This window comes from Macaca thibetana, chromosome 18, assembly GCF_024542745.1.
Source record: "Macaca thibetana thibetana isolate TM-01 chromosome 18, ASM2454274v1, whole genome shotgun sequence".
Classification (NCBI taxonomy): Eukaryota; Metazoa; Chordata; class Mammalia; order Primates; family Cercopithecidae; genus Macaca; species Macaca thibetana.
In genome coordinates, this window is record NC_065595.1 from 55,248,450 (window position 1) to 55,269,228 (window position 20,779).

Genomic DNA, 20,779 nt, shown 5'->3' on the forward strand with positions numbered 1-20,779 from the left:
CAGCTCTCCGTCGTCCACGTTGGAGAGGGAAGTTTGCGGGGCGTGCGTGCGGGATTTTGGGGGCGCACTAGTTGGCTGCGGCGGGGGCGGGGGGCACTGAAGTTATCGATCTGGTGGCTGTGTTGGAATGTGGCGAGGAGAGTCACGTGGCGGCCTCCTCCTCCTCGGCCGCCTCCTCCACCTTCGCGAGCCTCCTCCCGAGGAAATCGGGGGCGGGCGGCCGAGGGCAGCCGCGAGGTCCGGCGCTCCGAGGCGGAGAGCGGGAAGGGCGGGCGGCGGAGCGCGAGGGCCGGAGGAGGGGTCCGCGGGCAGGGCGGGGAACGGGGCGAGGGCCGGGGGCGAGCGCTGGAGGCAGCCGCGGTCCCCGCGACCCAGAGGCGGAGGACAAAGGGCGGCTGGTGCGCCCGCCAGGGCCCGCTGGGTCCCGCCGAGGTCCGCGCTGCCCGGCCCCGCCCTCTGGTCCCCGGCGGCGCAGCATCCTCTTCCTCCCAGCTGCCGGGCCGCGGCGCCCAGTGGCCCCGGTTCCCGCACCGGCCTCCGGACTCGCCGCCGGCCTGGGGGAAAGGGGTGGGCAGGGCCCGGTGCTCCACGCCTCCCGGCCCCCGGCCGCTGTGCATTTATGAACTCGATGAACGCAGATCTCACCGCACACACAAAGCCCTTTCTTCTCCTGGGAAGGGACGGGGTGGGGGAGGGCCTTGCCGATTGGAACGCTTGCTTTTTTCCTAAAGCGCAGAAGTTTTAGTTCGGAAACGAGGTGAATCATTGGCATGTGTCTCCACACTGTGTGTCTGGTGGTTTCCATTCACATGGGCCCCTCCATTTTTCCGGGGGAAACCTAGACCCAGGGCCTGAAAGATCCAAGTGTCGACAGTGAAAAAAGAAACGCCACGGGCGTGCGCGGGTGTCAGGGTAACGGTGGACCAGGCTGGCGCTGGGGAGACTTGCCCGAGACCCCAGCTTTCTTGAAAGTAACGCTGAGCAGAGTACCAGGACAAACCTCTTCCTAGTCACTTGGAAAGAAGAACTTTCCGAGTTGAATTAGGATAGCGGTTGGTGCCTGTCCGGTGGAAAGGGCTCCAAGAAGCTTCTGAAACCCCGTGCAGGAATTTGGGAGGGCTTTTTCTTTTCCAAAAAAAAAAAAAAAAGAAAAAAGTTTATTAAAGTTTGTACGATTGGCAATTTTGCTCACTCGCAGCTTCTGAGCATTTGGTTCACCTGCCTTTGGAGTGAATTTACAGCGAAAGTTCGGTTGACTGAATGCGTTTGTTCCCTGTGCTTCCTGAAGAGGATTTCTTCTCATGCGCGTAGGATTTTATGGGCAGTTAAGGGAATCCGTCAGTTGACAGTATTCGCTGGGCAGGCTTGATAAGTCGAACTGCAAAATACCTGTGCAGTTCTTAGGTTAACAAGCAAAAAATGGGAAATGAAGAATGAGTAAAGAGGACATTTTATTCTTTTGTTTTATTGTCATGTTGCAAAATTATCCAAATACCTTCCCCACAAAGACACAGCATCTGTTTCAACTACCAAATTCTAAATCAACTATTTACATTAAAAACAAAGATTTAGCTTCCAGATTCTGTGTGGGCGCGGAACACAGTGCTGTTCTCTCCTATCAGCTACTCGGACAACTCCCAAAAGAGCGAATGGCCTCAGGTGGGCTGGCTGGGCTTTGGGGGATGAGAAGCTGAAGACAGGAATAAAAATAGTACAGTCCTCACTGAAGAGCGGATTGTTTTTCTTCAGGATATACCTTGAAAAATTCATATGTACATGAGCTATACCAAACGAATCATTTTGATATTAGTAGCGGTTTTGAAGAACAGAAAGGGCATTCTGGGTGGCTCTTGTTAAATACCTAGCCTTCTCTTCAGTATTTTGATTTCCCTATGTCTTCTTGGAAGGATCTCCAATTTTTCAAAATGTGTTGTAGGAGTGTTCTGAGTATGCGGATTGTCCATTATACCATTCAGAAGGTCACACTTGGATCATAGAAAAGCTAGGGAGGTGTTATTACGACCTGTGTTCTGGTATAATATTAGTAGTAATATGCAGTGAACAACACTTTGCTATCAGCAGGTATAGAAAGGCAGTCCTGTTGTGTTTCTTCATTTATGAATAACTGATTAATAGGTTTGCAATTAAAAGATAAAAAGTCTGATTTTATTAGATGAGTGACAGTATTTCAAAGCCATGTAGATTACTTTATAACCAACTTGAAGGAGGCATTGGAAACCTTGAAAATGCAATAGGCCCTTCTAAATAAAACATGAAGTTCTGCACTCAATTTCCAACTTCTCTCTTACATACATACTAGTACTTTAACCAACAAGATTTAAAAGATATTGCTGACATGACTGTCAATTTGATATCATAATTTGAAACTTACGTCTCAGGAAAGTCATTTACCTAAGGCAGATAAAAACATTAAGACACAATGTCAGTTAGGTTTGGAGTTTTTATTTTCAACCAAATGCTTAAAAATACAGACTACCAGGACATTGCTATTAACAGTTGAATTTAATGTGTGAATTCTCATAATTTAGTACTCTGAAGGAATAATTATGTTTACTTGAAAAAGTATGCTGGGTTTTTTGTTTGTAGGAAACTTTAGGGTAACTGTCCTAAGAACCCACCTCCTGAGAGTAGGTACCGTATTTCTGGCTTCAGTGGAGCGGGCCCTGGTTGGTCTACTTACCTCTTCTGAAGTGCATTAAACCTGTTAAACACTGAAAAGATGCACTTTTCTATTTGCAAAAGCTGGAAATGTATTTTGAAACATGGAACTCCTTTACCCCTCCTGCCTCTCAAAGCCCTAGCATCAAAATTATATCAGCCCACATACAAAGTCGAGAAACTTACTCTGTCCTTATGGTACGAATCTTCAGGATAACACCTTCTATTTAATGAAATGAAGAATTAAAGCCAGTATTTAGAGGGATGGATGGACAGACAATTAAATGAGTCACTCTTTCTGCCCCATTTATATTATTTGGATATTTGTCTCAATTCCTGAGAGTAGACATGGTACTTGAGTAGTTTACCTGACTCAAAATAGTTCTGCTGTCAGCTTATTTTTAGAGGCAGCAAATCAGTTGCATCAAATTGGTCAATTGTGACCTATTTCTATTTTTCTTGCTGGCTATTTATTCTCTTTCTTGTGGTGCCTCTCTGATGGAAGTTTCTCGGCCATTTTACCTAATAACAAACAATTTTTTTTGAAATTTCCTCCAAAAAGCACTGTAAAAAGGAAAAAGTGGTCCACTATATAAAGGTGTGATATATTCAGTAAGAGCCAAGTTATAAAGCTGGGAAGGAGAGAGGGGAGCACTTAGTCATTTAAATAGCCAAGTTAAACACAAGACACAATTAGGATATCTGAACCCTCAGGTGTTCATAAACCCATACCAGGGACCTCTGGAGAGGAGTGGTGGGAACCAGGGAGAAAGAGAGCCCCAGAAGTGCCTTGTTTAACTTGGCTGTCACAGTAGCTAACCCTTTGTAACTTGGCACATTTTGAAGTTATCACACTTGTGATTGACCTTTCCCCCATTTACCTTCTTTTGTACTTATGAAGGTTTATTTTATTTTATTTTTTGAGTAGAGTAATTTATTTAGAAATATAATAGAGTGGCAAAACTTAGCTTGCAATTTAAAGAAGAAATGTAAACTATAGAATTTGAATGTAAAGGCAATGGATTTTAAGCCCCAAACCTTTTGAAAGTGAGAAAACCTGTGTATTAGGCTGTATTCTCTAGTGGAAAAGCTCTACAAATTGTAGGTGTTAGAAAAGCTACCTCAGGGAACTTGGACTGGCCCTGAAATTTAATAGAAACATTCAACTCTCCAGCCCTTATTTAAACACATTTTTTCTGTCATTTTCAAAGTCAAAATATATATACTTATGGATAGGTGAAGTATAACAAAAAAAGTGTTTTTCTTATATTTCATATGTTTCATTTCTTAAACAACAACAACAAAAAACTGATCACTGAAGATTGAGTTTTGATTTTGGAAATGATGCCATAATTAGGAAAAAAGCCCCCAATTTTGTGTGTGAAGGTAATTGTTTTAAGACAGTGCAGTGCTTTGCTTTTAATTTAAGAATTGCAATATGGCTTTCCCTCAAAATTATTTTTAGATAGGTTGTGACTCCCTTTTTTCCTGATTAGATTTTAACCTAAGGTAAGTTTTTAAAAAAATATGAAAAGATACATACGCACACACAAATTAGAGAGAGATTTCTTTTCATGACTGTACAGGCGAAATTACTAATTGTGTGGCACACAGAAATGTATGCTTTACTTTTGTACTTGTATGCTAAAAAAACCTGATTATTGGAAACACTGCAGAAGCTCAAAGTGTTTGACATCCATACTCCTTCAGACACTTGCAAATGTTCTTCTATTCATCTATCAACCAGTGACTGTTTCTTCCCTCCACCACCTCTAAATTATACTGACTAGATGTTGAAGTCATTAAATTGATTATAGTCCAATCAGTAGACAATCCGACATAAACAAAAACAGCAATTACAGTTGGCAAGGATCCCATGAGTGCTAGTCAAAGTTCCAGAACTGATGGTCCAGTGAGTCTCTTCCAAAACGCCGGTTTCACGATTTCAGCACTTCTGGCAGCATCTTCTTAAAGTGAGGGCACAGAAATTCATAAGATTCCACTTGGCCTTAAAAACAAAAACATCTGTTTGATGCATGAGTGGATTGTTGACTTTTATTCATCCAGCCAAAAAAGGACAAAAAATAGGATATTGGACATAAAAGCATACATGTAAAAATGAAATTACAAAGGGATTTGAGATTAGCAGGCAGCCTTTTATAAAGCAAGCTGTTAATAATTTTTCTTTTTTGTTTTGCCAGAGTATTTCCATGTCCTTTAAAAATCACTGTAGTTATTCTTATTGACAGCAGTGACGTCTAACAGTGATGACAGAATTTTTCAACTTTTTGCTTCCGGTAATTATACTTAGTTCTTTGTACTTGCTTATTTGGTCTAGTGCAAGACTTGTAGCATATTTGTAGGAGATTTCTTTTCACCTTAGAGGAACATTTGTACCTGCCTCCCTCTATTTTTAAAGGAGGTCTGTTTGTGAGGGCTTGTTAGTCTGGTAAATTCTAGTTAAATACTTATTGACATAAGTTGAAGCATATTATTAAGTATACTTGCTTGAGTTTTCATTTTGATGTAAAAGCATGTAATAAGAAGAAAGAGGTTTTGATAGTAGAAAAGAGTAGGTCTACTAAAATCAATTAAGAATTTTATGAAGGGTCTGTTTTTCCTATTAATGTGTTTTATTAATTCATCTGTCAGGATTCACATTGCTGGTTTACTGTCATTAATTCTGTTGCCACAGAATACATTCCTCATGGTTGGAGTTAATGGATACTTGTTCAGTTTTTCAGTTAATTTTAAGAGAGAAAATGATTTTAGGACTTGTAATATTTGTATATTTTAGCAGCCGTCTGCATTGTTAAAATGTAAATATTATCATTCATTAAGTAAGATGTGAAATAATGCTTTTGAATTGAATGAGATTTTGATGCAAAGGCTGATGCTCTATATCAAACCTGTAGCTAAGTATTTTCCCAGATGTATTTAATTTTTTTCTTCATTGACTCCTGTTGTGCTGTCAAAGGTGAAAGTTAGTTCTAGGGGTGGGGGAGATGCATGCAACTTTCTAATCCCATTTCAATTAAATCTGAAATGTTCCTGTTTTTTGTTTGGGGATTACATGGTGCTAGGATTGCATATACCTTGTTTGTTGTAATGAAAGCCTACTTGTCTGATTTAAAATATGTTCTGCAACAGTGTTATTGCAAAGCAATTAAAACTTAAACATTAAAGTTAACATTAGTAAATTTAAATAGCTCTGTTATAGTATTAATCAAATAGTGTAAGGAAAGCTTTTAAATGGTTTAAATAATTATGCAACTCTTGGCATAAAAAGCCTGACACAAGATAAATCTTTGAAAACTAAGTAGAATCACTTTTTTTTTTTTTTAATAAAAAACTTTAATTTTAGGCACCTTGGGCTTTTAGCATGCATCACATTCCACCTCTAGTATAAGTAATTATGCCAGTTTAGTAATTATTAGAGATGAAAGAAATTCAGTAAGATATGAATTCTTTAAAAGTTCAGTAGCTTCAGTGTGAGCAGGGATAATGATCAAGCAGCAGTTATCCTGCTGCCTGGGGACCTTGCCACAGCTACAAGCACTGGGCTGATCTTGGGGGTATCATTATTATGGCGGCATATACTATAGTTAGTGTTTCTACTCTAGTTGTCAGATTGCAGAGGTTTATAATTTGGTCATTAAACCAACTTAGATTCCAGTATGACTGTGTAAAAACTCTCCTTTCTTAGAACATTTTTTAAAAATAAGATAAATTTAAAAATTATTATTTTGGGGCAGCATCTCTTTTAATTCCATGGGATAGTAAATGCTTTGAAAAATCCTGAAAAGAAAAGAAATGTGTAAGTCTGTCATTTTTCTGTGTATATGTGTTAGGTATGTGTTCATTTTGAATCTTGTTTTTAAGATGATTTGGTTTGGAAAGCATATATACTATTCGTGCATGATCATAGCTCTCCCAATCTGAGCAAGGTCAAGGGATTGACATTCAGAATATCCATTTTCATAGTAGTGCAGTTTTTTTGATTTATATTTCAGTATTTTGGTTCTGATCATTTTTTTGTATATGTGAAACCCAAGAGTTTTAAGTCCCTCAGTTATCACCACATAGTGTGAGACACACACATACATAATGTACATACACAGAAACATACTCTAAACCTTCTATAGGAAATACAGTTTGTTTAGTAAGTCCATGTAAGTGTTAACAATGTTTTAAGGGAAAAATTGGATTTTTTTCCAATTAAAATTGGTGTCATTTAAAGAATATGTTTCCCTTTTGAAATTAAAATCAGCGTATCATTGAGTCTCATTATTTCACTAATTTTATTACCTTCTCTTTCCATCTTATGATTGGCTTTTTCTCAAAATTCATTATCCCATCAGGATACTGTGAGGGATATGATATGTCAAGATGGAAACGTATTTACCTGATAGGGACAAAATCCTCATCAATTACAGACAGTTCCATATATTCATACAAAATACATTTGTGAAAACCTGTAGGGAGGTGAAGAGTCCACACAGTAAACTATAACTTGCTATATTGTAGGAGTTTCTGTGACCTGGAATCTAAAAAATAACACTATTCTTTAAACTTTATATTGACTTTAAGAAACAATTTCCAGCATTTCATACACGTTCTTACCTAATATTCTTGTCTTTCACAACAGAGCCAGATTAGGTCCTATTAGTGCTTGAATAAGACTGTATATTAATTGCTTTCAGCATTCCTAATGATTTAGGTTGTCTTAGTTGTGTTAAGTTTATTAGACATATGCTTATCACCACCATCAGCACCTTTTGTCTTTCATTGATTACTTTTATACATTAAGAAAAGGAAAAAGGCTGTAACGTCTTCACAAATGTTGCTCCACCAAGTACTAAGGAAGCCAAAACACAATCATTGCTTGAATGCTGATGTATGGAGTCTGAAGTTCCTATATGTAGGGGGGTTTGGGGTTGTCATTGTACAATCTACAAAGTTATATGATGTTTTGCAGACCTGAGGCAAGGGTTAAGAAGAACTGTGGGCTCAAAGGAGTGCATATTAATTCCTGAAAAGAGTTGAAAATAAAAACAAACAGTTATGGTCATAAGTATTGTGACTTGGATACTAGTGCTTGTAGGTAAATAGTTGTAGAGCAGGAGGAGCACGGGGGCATCCTCTGATTTGCCGTGTGCAGTTTTGACAAACCATTTACCCTCTGTACTCTAGGATTTAGACTTTCTGTAACTAAAATGAGGAACCTTATTCATCATTTAACAAGTTTGGGGGGGTTTTGTTTTGTTGTGTTTTGGTATTTGATGCCTGTTTTATCCCAGGCACTGTGCTAAATTCTGGGGATGCAGCTGTGAACCAAACAGATACATAAGCCTTGCTCTTATGGAGCTTACAGTCTAGAAAACTGGTTGAGAGTTTACATACCTTCCATTGCTTTTTAGCTTTCGGAAGAAAGCGCTGCAGGTGAGGAGAAGGACATACATGTGTATGGCATGTTAACTTTTTCTGTGAGTTGGGTCAGATGAAGCAGTTAGACAAAAGGAGTCTCAAAAACATTTTTGGCACCAAAAGTTTGATGAGCTCTGCTTTTTAAGAATTGCAAGCTTTGTTTTCTCTTATAATGGAAAGGGAAATATGTCCACTTGAACTGAAACAACTAAACAACAATATATAGAACTCTTACTTCCCAGTCTTTTGGACTTAGGTCATTGATGTTGCAATATCTTTTACCCTTCTTAAAAGTTCTGGATAACATTTTTGAACGTTATTCGTGCAATGGTGAAGCTAATTAATTTTCAAAGTTATTTAAAGAATTTAAGGCATCCTTTAAGATAATTGGAGGTTTTGGAGAATGTGTATGATGTTGATATTAAAAAACAACAAAACTCAACTTCAGTTAGGAATCCCTGCTAACTGTATTTAGGAATACAAGAACTCACAAGGAACTTATTCCGTTAAATGTGCAGGTGTAGAACACTAGGGAATGCAGCAAGTTGGTATTAAAAAGTCCATAGTGTGCAGGTTTGATTATTTTTCCCCTGAGAGATAGGTGAATGCTTCGAAATAAACTTTTACTGAATCATGGATCTTAAGTGAGACAATTTAAGGATAATGATATTGGGTGTCTTGATGGTCTTCATGTTCAAAGATGTGAGCACTGGAATGAATGGTGATGGTGGAGTGTAACTGACCGAAGAAAAAGATGATCAACATGAAATCCCTTTTGCCTCCTCCAACATCATACAGGTCATTTACATAACTATTGCATCATTATACCAAATTTTTAATCTTCAAAATAAAACCATTACAAGATAATAACACCATTTTATAGCTCCTGTTAAATGTAACTGTTTTTTATACTTGCTTATTTACATATTTAAAACCCAGTATGAGTGTGATGGGCTGGCAGACCTCTATGGTGGCTTCTTAGCTCTGTCTTTGTCCCTGTGTCCCCAGGCTAGGAGAGTCCTTAGCCAGTTGCCTGCCCTATACTAAGTGCTCAATAAACTTCAGTGGAATCAGTGTCACTTCCTTTCCTAACAGTCAAAAAAAGGTATCAGTGACTTCTGAGTTCCCTTGTAGCTCCAGCATCCTAGATTCTTATATTGAGAGATTGTGATTCTTGCAAGTTGATCAGTAATTCATATTAATGGGGCAAACGTACTTTCAAATTGTGAACTTGACTGAGTTGTAGCTGGTGGAACAAAATCAAAGACTGGCCAAAATTTCCAAACACAGTTTGGGCAGCCTTACTTTCCACTGCGATTTCTTATCAAGATCCCCCATTTAACTGTGGCCATCTAAAACATTTGAGCCAAGGTCAAAGTGTGTTGTTTGATTTTATTATTTATTTATTTATTTATTATTATTATTTTTGAGATGGAATCTCACTCTGTCGCCCAGCCTAGAGTGTAGTGGTGCTATCTTGGCTCCCTGCAACCTCCACTTCCTGGGTTCAAGCGATCCTCTCACCTCAGCCTCCCTAGTAGCTGAGATTATAGGTGTTCACCACTATGCTTGGCTAACTTTTGTATTTTTAGTAGAGACGGGGTTTCACCATGTTGGCTAGGCTGGTCTCGAACTCTTGACCTCAAGCGATCTGCACACCTTGGCCTCCCAAAGGGCTGGGATTACAGGCATGAGCGACCACAACCTGCCATAGTGTGTTGCTTTAAAGATAGCATTTTAATTTAGTTTGACTGGCCACCTTCAATTCATGTTCATCCATTTGTCCAAATACTGGTACTCTTTTCATGCAGCAGTGTGTCCCAAACCTTTAGTGATGTCCATGGCTTCACTTTGAATCTCTTCTAGGCTTAGATTGTGGATTTTCAAGTCAGTGTTGTAATAATAAGGGCTTGAATAGTGTTTTCATCTCACATCTTATGAGAGGCTTTTTCCAACCCACCTAACTTAAAGTGACCCATCTCTTTATTATTCCCTCTATACGCTGTATGTCAAAGAAACTATGGCACTTCATTTCCTGGTTTCTCTATAAGTCTTTTGAGAACAGTTTGGTGTCCCTTTTCTTTGAATCCCCATAACCTACAATGTAGACAGACAAATGTAGACACACAAACAAATGCATTAATTCAGCCAGTTGATTAATCAACAAATATTTACTGTGTTTTACCAGTCGTTTACCAGTCTAAGAGTGCTAGCAGTTGAGAATGCTATGAAGGAGACATATTGTCTATATCCTGGTAGAGTTATGATAAAGCAGTGGAAACATATTAAATAAACAAGATGCTAGTAATTTACATTCCTTTGAAGGGACAGCACCGATGTTAATGAGACCATTTAACAGAGATGTCAGTGAGGTCAGGGAAGGATTCTGGAGGAAGCACTTTCAAGCCAATCCTGAAGTTTTGTATGTTTTCGAATGAAAGTTATTGAACATGGTCATGCATTCTAAAGGATTTTTATTGAGCACCAAGTATGTGTCAGGTTCTAGGGGGACAATACGGAACCAGTCAGACCCAGTTGCTCATGGGTTTCATGGAACTAACAGTCTGTGAAGACATATTATACGCCTCTTTGTGTCTCTCATAATGTTAACTTTAGATTTTACTTAGTTTTACAACAATAGTGTACTTTCAGTTCGCACAAACGGTATCCCTTTTGTGTCGTTGGCACATGGCTAACTTCTGTGCAAGTTCTGGCCATATTTTAATTGTGGGCCTAGTTTTGCCATTCAAAGTAAACTACCTACAGCTACATTCATTGTGTTTTCCATTACCTAAGTCTATTAACTTTCAAATATCTGGGTTTGTTTTAATCCTTATAATGCTCTCTAAATACTTGATCAACTCACTCATTCTGGAATTGTGAGACAATTTAACAACTGTTCTCTATTTTATCTCTTAAGAAATTTAAGAAAATATATGTTAGTCTTTGCAAATTCTTAGCACAATTTTCACATCAAGGAGCTTAGTAAATAGTAAACGATGATAGTGCATCGACAATTCATTAGTATATTCTGTAATTAAAAAGAAAATGACTGGGTGCAATGGCTCATGCCTGTAATCCTAGCATGTTGGAAGCCCGAGGTGGGTGGATTGCCTGAGGTCAGGAGTTCGAGACAGGCCTGGGCAACCTGGTGAAACCCCATCTTTACCAAAATATAAGAAATTAACTGGTGTGGTGGCACATGCCTGTGGCCCCAGCTACTCGGGAGGCTGAGGTTGGGAACATCACTTGAGCCTGGGAGGTGGAGGTTGCAGTAAGCTGAGATCACGCCACTGCACTCCGGCCTGGGTGACAGAGTGAGACCCCGTCTCAAAACATAAAAACAAAAAAACAAACAAAAAAAAAAATGTAGAAAAACTGTGAAAGATTAAAACAGTAATATGTCTCCTAGCACTTTTTTCCACTTTCAACTCACATTTCCTATGCATTTTCTGTTGTCTTTATTCTTAATTGTAGTTTTCACACACACACACACACAAGTCTGTGAGAGGTTGTTTGAATTCAACCCTTAACCATCCATGTAATTCTCCGAGATAGGTCAGAGTGAGATACATCGGTACTCTGGATGGCCAATTATATGTTGCCCCTTCCAACTATTCTTTAAATATCTGTTCCATGGTTAGACAGAGACAGTGAGTATAGCTAGCTGGGGTAATGTACCCAGGGAGCTAACTGGGACAATCTTAAATTGCAATGTATATATGTGCGTGTTTTTTTTTTTTTCCCCCCAAACAGAAGCGGGAGGTCTCTATGTTGTCCTCCTAAATATATTTCCTAGCAGCCCTTCCATATAAGCACTTATGATCTCTCCCCTTTATTCTAATGACTCAACACTATCCATTGTATGGTGGGCTGTTGTTTAGTCCATCCCCAGCTGCTGGTCATCAGGGTGTTTCTTTTTAGTTACTTATCTGTGTTGCAGTAAGCATACATACATTCCTGCTGATATGTATGATTTTATATACATGGGATCAATTCCTAAAAATGGAATTGCTGGTTGAAGAGAATGTGCCTTTAAAATTTTAGTGGATACCGCCAGTGTGCCCTCCATAGAAGTAAGACCAATTCACACTGCAGTTGGCAGCAGGGTTAGAGAGTGTCTGTGTTTAAATACTTCATCCTTACTAATGCGACTTGTGAAAAAACAAACTGGTATTTAATTGACATTTTAATTAGCATTGCTGTAATTGTGAGGTAGATTCAGCATCATTTCAATTGTTTATAAACTGTTTGTATTTATTTTTCTGTGAATTGCCTTTTTATTTCCTTGGGTGTTTTATCTTGTGGTTTGAAAGAGCAGCTCATATTATTAAGAAAATTAGCTCTTTGCCTGACTTACATGTTGCAAATATTTTCCCCAGTTTGCCTTTTGACTTTGTGGGTGGTAATTTTTTCTCTTTTGCCATACAGAACTTTCAAATTTTTATTTTTGGTATTGTCAGTGCTTTCCCTTGTAACAATGGATTTTGTGTCTGACATATTATAGAAAGGATTTTTTTTCCTAATCTTTCTTTCTGTTCTGTGTTCCCCATTACCCTGGCTGCAGTGCCTTGTTCCCCCACCTCCATCTCTGCGTCCCCAGCCTCACAGAATATTTCTTGGAATATAGTAGGTGCTTAGCAAACATTTATTAAATGGGGAGAAGTATAGTGTGGTGGTTAAGAACATGGGTGTTAAACTAGACTCTGGGTTGAAATTCTAATCTGGTTGACCTTGGACAAGTTATTAAATCACCTGGTACTACAGTTTCTCCATCTGTAAATGAGGGTCCTACTAGTACCTAATTCAAAGAGCTCTTGTGAGAATTAAGAGTTAATTAGTATAAGCTCTTAGAATAGTGTCTGGTAGATATGAAGTACCTGGTAAATGTTTCTTCTTACTCTCAAAGGTTTTCGCACTTCTGTACACCCCATAGCATACCACTCTTTTCTATTCTAGAAAGTTCTTTCTTGCTGTGGTTGAAGATTGGGGATTTTTACGTACCTATGTGGTAGCACATAGCCCTTTCTGAAGCCTGTTTTGAGGGGGCTAGAGGGATCCTCACAAAGTCTTTGCTGAGTTCAGTCTGCCATGACAGGCACCTTCACCCTGGCCAATGCAGTAATCCAGTCCAAAATCTAACTTTGCTTTGTCAACGTAGATAGAATTAAGAAAGAAAAATTCCTGCAGAAATTCCAATTAAAAGATAATGGAAGCATAAAGTGAAACTGATTAATTTTAGCACCTCTGCCGTCTTTTCTGGTAAGTTGGGTTGGTGTCTTTTAGGTTCTCTGCAAAAGGGCCAGTGCTAATTTACAAAGGTAGTCTAATTGTTCTTGGGAGAAAGGAACTGGAGACAAATAATTCACATATCATTATGAAAGTTTAATCATAGCAGATTTATTAATAATCCTTAAATTAAAAAGGTAAATCCGGGCTTGGGTTTACAAAAGAATTAGTGGAACGAGGGGATGATTTTCTGCATCACCTCTGTCATCAGTAAATTTGTCTAGAAGCACTTTTTCTTGGCTTCAGAGAGAGATTCTGTGTTGTCTAGAAGCACATGTGGGTATAGAGTTTGAATGTGGAAGGAAAATGCAGGAATGGTCTGCTGACTGGCAGTTAACTCCCATTCATGCCTGGCTGTGTCTAGCCAGTGCTTTAATTTTATTCGATACCTTATTTGGGGGCAGATTGACATTGCTTTCCTCTTGGTTTCTGCTTTATTCTTTCTGCAGTAAATCTTAACTGTTCAGCTTGCTTTAATTTCCCCTTAACTTCCCTTGCTTGTTCAATCACAAGTCTTACTCTCTCTCTTCAGTTCATGAAATCAGCCAGGCCCTACTTCTAGATTGCTTGACTCTGCTGGCCCTTTGGGTTTTAGAAGCCCAGCCTCTGTCTGCGCTCGCTAGTTGACTTTGGCATTCACTTGTCCGGTGACACTCTTCATAGACACTATATTTTCTTTTAATTTTAACTAAATGTAAACTGTCATAAAGTTGTCTTTCTATACTGACAAAGTCTAAAACCTTAATATATCCAATCAGATGACTTTCAAAGAGCCATTTATACTTTTTTCTTCAACCTTAATGCTAAATGAAGTGAGAGCAATAGTCATGAAAATCAGAGTGGGGAGAGCCAAGAGGATTGAGAGAGGCCACTTTTAATGAGTGGAATATCTTTAAATGATAGAAAGTGACAAAGGAAATTTCACTTTGGGATCGGTTAATATAGATATTCTGGGAAACACTTTTAAAAGGGTATTGGGCTCGGGTGCTAGTTTAGTTTCCTGAAAGGCCAGCCAGAGGTGGGGATGGACATCTTGTTAGGTGAGGTACAGTGTTTTGAGCACAGGAGAGGATACAGATCATGAGAGTTTAGAGCAGGGAAGACCCTAGAGATGACCCACTTGCTGTCTCCAAGACCCAAGGACTTAAATGACTTACTCCAGGTCACACCATGACTTCGTGTCAGACTAGGGAGGACAGTCTCAGTCTCTTGATTTATAATTCTAGGAATTACCTTTCATGGCTATACCCTTTTTAGGTGATAAAAGGAAAAGTGACTTTTCCAACCCTTTCAGACTTTTTCTGAAAGCCAAAATCACAGGCACACTGCGCTGAGAGCATCACCTTCGTTATTCTAGTCTGAGCAGTGGATGTCTCAGTGCTTTGGTCCTGTGTTTGCAGTCGGCATGTCACAGGGGAGCCAGTGCCTGGTGGACCCGCGTTTGAATCCTGCACATTAACAAGCTATGTGTTACTGAATCTTACTAAACCTCAGTTTTCTTACCAGTAAAATGTTAGGAATCTACCTTGCAGGACTGTCATATTAAGAAACAAACATCAGGTGCTTAATGGATGTCTAGCTCTTAGCAAATTACTAACTGGTAATAGCTTTTTATTCTGGATGAAGTTCTCTGGGAAGCTGGGGAGGCCTGCATGTTTTATCCTCTTTATGTTTATCTCGTCTGCAAAGTCTTTAGGGGTGGTACTCAGTATTGTGGCTTCTTTGCCACTTTATGTGGAGAAGAAAACATTTCCCCTTCTAGAAAAAGCCTAAGAGGAATTGTGTGAACTTTTATATTCAACTCTTAGTAACCATTCTCTGCAATAAAAGGTGGGTAATGGAGCTGGAGGAGAGTTGAGTTCGCTATTTATGACAAATACCTTATGTGTGGGCACCTGTTCAGTGTTTCAGAAGACACTGTGTCTTCCTTTGGCTTTAAATGTATCCTTTGTCAGTTATCATTCCCCACATTTTATAGGTGAGAAAACTGAGTCACATACACTGGGCCCATCCAGTTAGTATGGCTGAAGCAGAAAACGCACTCAAAAGTGGGCAGTCTTTCATCCCATACTTTTCAAATGAAGAAGCCAAGACTGGTCATAAACCAAATCAAGATGTAGAAATAATTAATCCTCTGGCCACCAGATCTCTCCTCTGATGTTCCTTTTGACTTTAGGCATTTAGATCTGAGTTCCCTGTCCTATTCTACTCCCCTGCCCCGAGAGAAAGTTACTTCTCCAAGAAAAACTGGGATAGGGTATCAGTCCTTTGCATGTGAGAGAGCATTAAAAGCAGCGGAAACCTGACAAATCTCTAATTGTGTAACTAAAGGCTTTGTCTTCTGATTAAAAAAAAAAAAATGGAATGCCTCTGGAAGCTGATCTGGGAGATATTTTAGTGGCGGTGGCAAGGGGGTGCTGGAGCGTTTTTTTCATTGCTGGTGAAATCTTGAACTACTGACTTGTAGAAGTTGAGTAGACTTGCAAAGGTCTTTCTTCTCGGTGCTGTTACTCAAAGGTCAGGAGATTTGCTTGGGTGGAGCCCACCAGCTTGACTTCTGGGAAAAAGTGAGTGATGGTTGTGCCTGCAAAGATAATAGCAATGCACCTGGCTTTGGGCTGAGTAGCCCCTGGTAATACCGCACTGGCAGTATTAAACACACCATGAAGCAGAGAGAGGGGAAACAAATTCATATTTCCCACTGGCAGATGAAGGCACTTGACCATCCAGAAGCTATCCCTGTTTTCTTTCGTTTGAAATATACTACATTTGATACAGTTTTTCTTCAGGGCTGTGAAAGATGGACATATCCATTGCAGGGATAGGTTGTCCTAAGGACTGGTATGGCACTGATACCCTCTGTGGAGGGGACTGGGCACGACTTGCCACTGTTTCTGAAAAAATTACTCCAATTCTGACATCCTAGAGATGGCATTTCAGAGACAGGATGTACTTTTTTTTTTTTTTTGTAGTGTTGGCTAAATGTAAGGTTTCAAATGTGTTGGATTTTAAAAAACTACCAACAGCAATAGCAGGATTGACCAGATTATTTTCCTTATTATTCTCTTTTAAAAATAAGATGAGCCCTGGCCCCTCTGCCCACCCTCTGAGAATATGCTCCCTCACCATATATATTTACATATACATCTATCTATCTATCTATCTATCTATCTATCTATCTATCTATCTATTGAGAGAGTGTGTGTCCTTATTAAACTACATGCTTATTAATCTACATAGTAAAAAAAAGCAAAACAAATAAATATAGGTGTTTATTTATCAGCCATTTCCTCCATGTGTGATTGATTTAGTTGATATTACTTTATGCATATTTGGAGATTATCTGGAAATAATCATTTGAAAATATGTTTACATATAGCATTATTCTATAAAATATATACTATATACTCTAGTATATAGACATATGTATATATTTGTATATGTATATGCTACATTATATACATAAATACTATACCAATATATGTGGTCACATTATCCTGACAAGTCAAGATTGAGACAATATAAGTGGGAACACATTTCCACAAACAACTATTAATTTATAGTTACTATGATAATGGCATACACGTTCACTTTTAGTTCTATCTGGGTAGCTCTGTAAATTGTGTATTGATTATGCTAATGGCACTCGTGTCTTTATTACTTGTCTGCAGATACATGCAGATTGAATGCACATTTGGTGAGATGGTCATTCTGTAGGAAAAAGTACATTTTTAAAACCTGGCTTTTGGAGAGATTGTGTTAAAACTAAAGAAAAACATTAAACTCATATGGACACCTAAGGAATTATTTTTGTGTCCTAGGAAATGAAAAGTGCAGTTAAAAAGTTTAAAACAAATGATGCCTTTATGTTTTCTTTGTTTCAGATTCCTTAAGGAAAGTGTTGCAGAAATGGAACTAAATCAATAATGATCTGTTTTTATAGTTTATTTTTGGTTGTGTGGCTTTTCTTGTTTTGTTTATCAGGCTGAAGGAACCTTAGACATTTAGGGTTGTATGTATTTTAAAATTTATTAGACCAACTAGGGGAAGACAAAATGAATTCCTTTTTTTCAATTATACATAAATTTTCTTGTAGTTTATAATAGCTCATAAGGTATAAATCACAGCCTCATTTTTTTTTTTTGCTCTGATCTTTCATTATACAAATTTGTGCCTTATGTTATATAGACTTTTTAAAAAATTTCTCTTTTCCTGAGTCATCATGTTACCAAGGCAGTTGTTTGGAAAATGCTCTCTTATCTTCCTAAGTGGGATCATTTCTTACAAATGTGGACTTTCTACTTATGTGTTAGCTAGGAAAGAAAAGAAAAAATGTGTTTTCAAATTATTTTTCTCTTTGTTTTAATGGCATTTTGATTCTCAGTTTGAGAACCATTTGGAGCTGCTGAAGGGGGAAAAAGAAAGAAAAAAACTCAACACTTTTTCATGTTCCTGGGTGAAATAAATCTGTTTAGTGGAATATTAAATGCCCAAAATGTGATTAATTGACAAACTTTAGACAAATCCAATTGTCCTTGTCTTTCAAATATATGATTGCAGTTAAGGAGAGGAAATTCCTAAATTAAAAAAAAAAAAAAAAAAAAAGAAAAGAAAAAAAGAAGAAAGCAAGTCCAAAGTCACTAGTAAAGAGAATTGAGTGATAATATTGTATTGATTTTTGTGAATGAGGTTGGGGTTTACCTTCTCAAAATGTGAAGGTGAGTATTGCTACATTGCATCAAGCCAGTGTTTCCTGATTCAAACAAAACACTTTCCCCCAGGCTAATGTTTCAGCAAATGTTGAGATAGTTAACTTTAGGTGTCCAATTCAGAAATGTTGCAATTTGATTGGCACTGTCTAAAATGGCTGAAAAAATACAAACAGTTGGTGTAGCTATTAGTATGATATCGTTAATACAAAGGCATTTAGCCCCAGATTTTTCTTTGCTTGGGGGAACTAATGCTTTCTAGCTGTGCTACTAAGGCTACATAGACTTATTTAGTAAAGAGGAGCCAGACTCTTTCCCAAATGTCCAAATCTCTAAATCCTAGGTTCAAAAAATTGGTTTTATTTCTTATTGTAGCTGTCTTGTCTGAGAAGTAGTTTTCAGTATACCTGGTCATTATGTACTAAAGACTGCACATAAATGTTTTCAAATAATTTGTTTTCCTCCAGAGTGGAATTTTTTTTTTTTTTTTTTTTTTTTTAGCAGTTTTAAAGTTGCTTTACTATCGAGAAATTAGTGCTTGATTAGCTGGATATTAAAAATATTTGTGTATAGTATCTTTCTTATGTAAAATGGAAGAAAGGGGTCCTCGAGGCTGGGTTTAAGATTGAACATGGAACTACAGAAGCTGGTTTTGTTTCTTTTTGCAGGAAGTTAGAGACTATATGAGATTCCAGTGTGTCACTGTTGAATCTGAAGGTATCAGGGTAGTTGGAAGAGTGAGGCATTTCAAATCTGGCAAGAAGAAAGGCTCATGCCAAAGCAAAACAAAATAAAAACGACAAAGTTACAAAAAGACATTGGGTATTTTACTTTAAGCCCTTCATCTAGAAAAAACTTCAGTGGGGTACTTTTTTCTTTCTTTATTAGTGTAGGTGATTTTGAGTTTGTGTACCCATTTTGGCCTTGTGTCATCTCTTTCCCCTGCTGCCCTGTCACATTCTTTGTGGTTCCTTACCGTATTTTCTTTTAGGGGAAGGCTGTGTGCACCTTTTAAAAGAAGCATTTTAAATTTATTGGCGTTTTATGTTATTAAAAGTAGTAGTCCGGTGTTTTGACTTTGTCTTATGAAAAGAATCATGAACTGCAAGTAAAATCGTGTTAACTTACTTAAACTAATGGTTAATGATATATTTAAAGAAGAGATAAGGAAGGGATATTAGAATCAATGTCTCTTTTGGTTTTCAGTTCAATTTTATACTTATTCTTCTTTGGCATTGTGTGTGCTTAAAATAAAACTAAAGTAAAAGGAATCTTACCAAAGATCTTTGAAGTCCTGAGAAGTGTCATTGGGGCCCCTGGAAACCTCTGGTACTCGGTTAGAAAGTTAGGTGGTGGCTGGGCGCGGTGGCTCACGCCTGTAATCCTAGCACTTTGGGAGGCCGAGGCGGGTGGATCATGAGGTCAAGAGATCAAGACCATCCTGGCCAACGTGGTGAAACCCTGTCTCCACTAAAAAATATAAAAATTAGCTGGGCATGGTGGCACAGGCCTGTAGTCCCAGCTACTCGAGAGGCTGAGGCCGGAGAATCACTTGAACCTGGGAGGCAGAAGTTGCAGTGAGCTGAGATTGCGTCACTGCACTGCAGCCTGGCGACAAAGTGAGAGTCTCTGTCTCAAAAAAAAAAAAAAAAAAAAAAAAGTTAGGAGGTGTGATTTTTCTGCCCAGGTTTTCTCCAGCTTTGGCACTTGTTTGTCACTATTTAGGTAAGTGAGAATATGGGTAAAAGACAAAACCTGGATGTGAAGATAGTGAGAAAAACATGCTCCTGTCTAGGAATGGCTCCATCAAGCCTGGTGCCTGGCAAACACTGAGACAGCTCTCCACTTTCCCCTCCTCACCATCCATCCAGATCCTGTTTCCAGAGTGGCTCCCAGAACCATGATTTCCTTTCTGCCACTGACTTAGTTTTTACTTTCTACTTCCTTCCTGGTTTACCTTGTAGGCTCTGGACTGGTGTCTTTGCTTCCAGGTCTGATCTTTGTCCATACCATCCTCTCAGTTACCAGTGCAGCATCTTTGTATAATGTCAACCAGATCATTCACTCTCCTACTTAAAATCCATCCGTGATTTCTCATAGCAGTGAGGTTAACATCTGGACGTTTTGCTCACAGGAGTTCCTTCGTGCTCTAGCCGCTTTTCCAGCCTGGTCTCTGCTGCTGCCCCACTGTCCGTCTGGTCTATCTGCCCCCCGCTTCTTTGAATAGCAACACAGGTACTTGCATTTCTTTGAAGGCGTCATGTAGTTTTACGTATCTGTGGCCTTACCTATGTTTCTGTTGCCTGGAGAGCCGTGTTCTTGTTCTCAGTGCTACGTAGTCTTCAAAATGTAGCCCAAGCTGTTCTTCTTGGGGTAAAATTACCCTGCCCCGATTTAGATGCCCCTCCAACTGAGTACTTATCCCTCTTGCTGTAGTCGTTGACTTACTCTTCTCTCTCTCTCCTTGCGCCTGTCAGGCCTTCTCATGAAATGACATAGGCAGAAAAGTGAGAAGTTTCAAATGGCAAACTTGGGTAAATGAACAAAACCATTCAAGGCCGGGGAAGTCAGACTTGTAGTTTCCAGTCATCCCAGCCTGTGCCTGGTCACCTTGAAGGCTGAGAGGATCGGTATCCCCAAACACTTGAACTTGCTTTTGACCCACTAGTTGGGAA

The 20,779-nt window shown here is 38.8% G+C and overlaps 1 protein-coding gene across 3 annotated transcripts in view; it reads left to right on the forward strand.

Annotated features, from left to right (window-relative positions):
• ZNF521 (zinc finger protein 521) overlaps positions 1-20,779 on the forward strand; it is a 292,034-nt gene that overhangs the window by 2,028 nt on the left and 269,227 nt on the right. The window lies entirely within an intron of this gene.